Here is a 4,458-nt window from a genome sequence, read left to right as displayed (position 1 = left end):
TGCGCCAATGACCAATCAATGCACCGGCGGCCCGCGCTCTCACAACCAATCAACGCATTCAGCCGCGCCCCTTCCGAGCCCAGACAACCAATACCAGCCAGTGTAATCTCCAGCGACCAATCAGTACATTCGGTCCCGCCTTCTGAGTGCCTTGACAGCCAATCAAATTCATGGGATGCCACCCAGTCAATCACACGCCACCGACCAATGACGTCTAACGACTGTGTGGTCACTGCAGGTAACTTTGCCTCAGCTCTCCGGCTGCGGGGGGGGGGGATTTACCCTCGTGGTAAATTGTCTCATTAATTATTTATGACGCTATTAATTATTCATGAGCAGGTCTCCCGGATCCGGGGCTGGGTAGGCGCTGGTCTAAGCACCGCCAGGGTGTGGATGGAAGCGAGGGGGGCTTTCTGTGGCGCCACTGCTAAGGCTTGGTCTACACCCAACACCTGGGTCAATCTAGCTGCCTGGCTCTGGGCTGTGAAATATTTTGCACCCTGGCCACCATAGTTAGGACAGCATAAGCCCTGTGTAGACACAGCCAGGTAGGTGGAAGGAAGAACTCTTTCATCCACTGACTACTGCCTCTTGATGGGGTGGACCTACTACAGCAGGTTATTTTTAGTCCATTATTTTTTGTCAAGGTCCACATTTCTTGGTCATGGTATAGTTGAGGTCCAGATGCCAGAGAAAATATTTTTTTAAAATAACCATAATGCTAGTAAGTCAATAAAAAGGTTTTGTGGTCTGTTCAAAAGTGTCTGGCGGACTGGATTTAGTCCGTGGTCCGCCTGTTGAGTACTCCTGTACTACAGCAACAGAAAAATCCCTTCCATCACTGCAGTAAGTTTCTGCATTACAGCGGAAAACCACAGCTGGGCCACTGTTGTTAGTAGTGCAAATGTATCCTGAGTAATAATAATTGGTCTGGTACTAAATTGGTGCAAGGTTAATGCTACTCATCTTGGAGCATTACTGTAAGATGCCATAGGTAAAAGGGGGGTAGGTCACCTTTGCAAAAGCCAAAACAGAGGACCTCTGGGCACCATTTCACATTAACTAATGAAATAGTGCAGCTTAATTGAAGTCAATGGAGTTCTGTCCACTCATGCTAGGACTGAATTTGACCGTAAAACTTTTACTATATCCTTTCACTTATACCTACTAATGATTATGGTGCCTGCAAATGCAGCAGAGTGTAAAGCATAGGCATTTGCAATGCATTAATTGATCAGGTTTTCTTTACCCAGCAATCCCAGCAAGCTGGCAAATTTGCAGACCCAAGGAGAGAAAATAATGCTCTTATTACTCAGGAAATCAGTCATTTTGATTAGAGGATGGTTGGGGGAAGCAGAGAAAAATAGAATGCGTAAAACTTGTTTCTAGCAATTGCACATCTAAAGGCTTCTGGTTGAAGGAAATCTTCAGGATGTCTTAACACAGCCACATTAAGTTGATCATAAAACTGAAATGCTGAAATTAGAGGTTAAAAGGAAGAGACAGCGATTCCTGATAAATATCCTGGGAGGCTGACCAAAATAGTGTTTCCTTCATCTTTCTTGTGATGAACACGCAAGGCTTGACTGGGGCTAGCTAATGCCAGTTTGGCAATCTTTTTTTGAGACGGACATCTCAGAATTGCTTTTTTTCTTTAAAATAAAATAAGGGGTTGTCTACATGGAGAAATTAAACTGACTACCTACTGGATGTGAATTAAGATAAACTGGAAAAAACACTCTTATTCTGAAATGAGTATCTAGATGGGGAGCTATTGTGGAATAGCAATTGCACTTTAAATTCCCCAACTTTATTCCAGAATAACTTCCCCATGTAGATAAACCCTAAATCTCCTGTCCTTATGTTTGCAAAGAAAACCATGAAAACATAGTCTGAGTGCCAAACCAGTACAGTGCTGTCTGCCTGCATCTGCCTATAGCATGAAAGAATAGCTCTGAGTGAACTCCTCTCCTGGGTGTTGACTCATATGCTCAATGATGAAAATTTAAATGTCAGCATTATTAACTATTTCATTGCAGATCAAAACATACATGAAAAAAGAGGAAGAATCATATTATTAAAGCATCTAACCCTCACTATGAGGAAACCAATCCAGCAGAGCTCAGACCAGCATACTTGCTGTCCTCACCTGCATTTACAAAAAGAGTGCACAAATCACATAAAGTCATGAACATGTTTTACTACACATGAGCATTTTTAATTCTTATAAAATCATCAACAAGGAATACAATTAGAGATGGGCCCACTCGGCAAGTGGATCTGAAAATTTCTCTATAGTTTGGCTGAGTTTCTGGGTCATTCCATTTCAGAAAAGTGGCCTCCCACAAAGTTCAGCTCTGATTCTGAGTTTCACCAACACACAGAATTGTTTGAATGTGGAGGTTTTGGTTCCAGGCCCCTTTTAAATAAAAAATACTAGAAATAGTCTTAGTAGTAGTATCAAATATTATTAAATTAATAGAGGTGGCATAGCACTACATCAGGGATGAAAAGCTGGATCCTGTGAAGTCAATGGCAAAGCTCTCATGTAAATATAATAATAAAAACTCTCAATAAATGTAGTAATGTCAGAAACAGAGAGAAAACAGAGTTGTTATATTATTAGTACTTCTGTGTTACATCTTAGAGCCCTGTGCAGGACTATTCTTTAATCCTACACCTGCTATTATGGCTGCGAGTTGTGCAGGACTCATGGAATCCCAGTTCCACACTACACTAGTCCTGCACAAGGCTCTAATACATCTGACCTGCTGCCTATATAGCCTGTCTGAAAACCTTTTTCTCCCCACACTCATCATCCTTACATGCCTAAACATGGATTGCGTACTGCATGTTTGATTTAAGAGATTTTTTTTACTACTCACAGCAATTTCCACTTGGCTGTAGTCTGGCTGGCAAGAGGTACACAAGTCCTTTCTGTGCTGCAAAAGCAATTTGATATCACTGTAGTAGCTAAAGAAAGAGTGCAAATGGGGCAGCAGTGAAGGATGTTGACAGAGCATAAGGAAAATGGTACTAGTTCTATAACTTTTTTGTTGGGTAACTGTTATAGAACTAATTAAGTTTAACATTAAGTATAAGTATTTTTAGGACTCCATTGTATTAAAAATACAAATGTTTATATATTAGTGTGAGATCATATGGTACTTTTTAGGAAGAAGACAGAATTAATGCAATCCCTGGGAAGTACTGTGGGCAGCAGAGAGGGAGAAGAGACCAGAACTAGAAGGCAAGGCTGAGCAGAAGGAAGGAAGGAAGGAGATGGGGTGCATCAGAGTTCTGGACTCCCTTTAATAGATACTGACCGAGGGACTCTTGAAGTAAGGAGGATACTAAAGCAGGAATGTGTGTGTCAGTTTTGCTGTTTTTCCACACAGCTGTGTATCTCTTGCGCTCTCTGAGCTAAGTGTGATTGGTTTAGCATTCCTTTTGCAAAGTCTGTGTATTCTTGCTTTCAACTGTCACATGTTCCTGAAGATTTAAATTATACACCAGACTACCCACAAAGTGGAGCTCTGCCTTAAGCTTCTGGAAGGTCAGCACAGGCCCTAGGGCCCTAAGGCAGCTTGGTTGTGAGGTCCCACTTCCAGCAGGGGTACCAGACAGTGTGCCAGAAAGGCCAAAGGAAGAGATGATGACTGAAGCCTGCCTGCCCTAGGCAATGGGAACTTAAAAGCATATGGCAGTGTGTGGGAACCAAACAAGCAGCATGATGAGTGTCCAGAAGGGGGAGTTTGACCAGAGCTATGACAATGAGTAAAAAAGGAATGCAATTATCCTTTCAGGTATATGTTGGATAAATTCAAATATACTGGCATATCTTTGTATTTTCAAATCTTTTCTCTGTTAAATATCTTTGAATATTAATGCTGATTTTTATTAGCTGGATAAGCAGTATTTATTAAAAACAGCCAGGCTTCAAAGGTTATGTCTTCATGCTTCCCTGTTTTGAACCTTTTTATTATTCTTTTTTTTTTAAAATTCAGATGCATAAAGTAAAAGTAGATACAGACCCCGAGTTTGTAATGCAATCTGCTAGAGTGGATTACTGGATTTATGTGGAGTAGTATTAATTTAAATGAAAACCTTCCTGGGTGTAGGTGTTCATACTAGCAGTGTAGGATTAACTAGAAAGGATGTAAACAAAAGGGTTTAGGTGCTCAGGTATCATGTTGGCGATTACAGTATAAATGGTTAGACAGATAGGTTCAACCACATTTTTTACAAAATTAATAGTGGTGTAATTCAAGAACAATTCCACTGTCCATCTTAAGACAATTTATTGCTACAATTTACATATTAGATGAAACCTGGGAATCTTTTTGGTTTTACAGAATCATGTGCGCTCTTGCAAAGATGGAAAGCTAGTTACTAATTCATGTTTTGGAATACAATGTGCGTGTGTTCCATGTAAAAGACAAATTACTCTACTTTTAT

The 4,458-nt window shown here is 40.7% G+C and overlaps 1 long non-coding RNA gene across 2 annotated transcripts; it reads left to right on the top strand.

Annotated features, from left to right (window-relative positions):
* Positions 1-202: 202 nt before the first annotated feature.
* Positions 203-3,473, top strand: LOC137166873 (uncharacterized). 2 transcript variants are annotated; one of them, XR_010923853.1, is made up of 2 exons: positions 203-238; positions 3,176-3,473. It is a non-coding gene; the product is annotated as an uncharacterized lncRNA (long non-coding RNA). The 2 variants fall into 2 exon arrangements; XR_010923854.1 differs by lacking the exon at positions 203-238 and adding an exon at positions 537-617.
* Positions 3,474-4,458: the final 985 nt, after the last annotated feature.

Source organism: Emydura macquarii, unplaced genomic scaffold (assembly GCF_026122565.2).
Source record: "Emydura macquarii macquarii isolate MOO-44397 ecotype Brisbane River unplaced genomic scaffold, CSIRO-AGI_Emac_v2 contig_2897, whole genome shotgun sequence".
In the NCBI taxonomy this organism is placed as follows: domain Eukaryota; kingdom Metazoa; phylum Chordata; order Testudines; family Chelidae; genus Emydura; species Emydura macquarii.
Note: the sequence above shows the minus strand (reverse complement) of the source record. Positions and strands in the feature narration are given on the sequence as shown.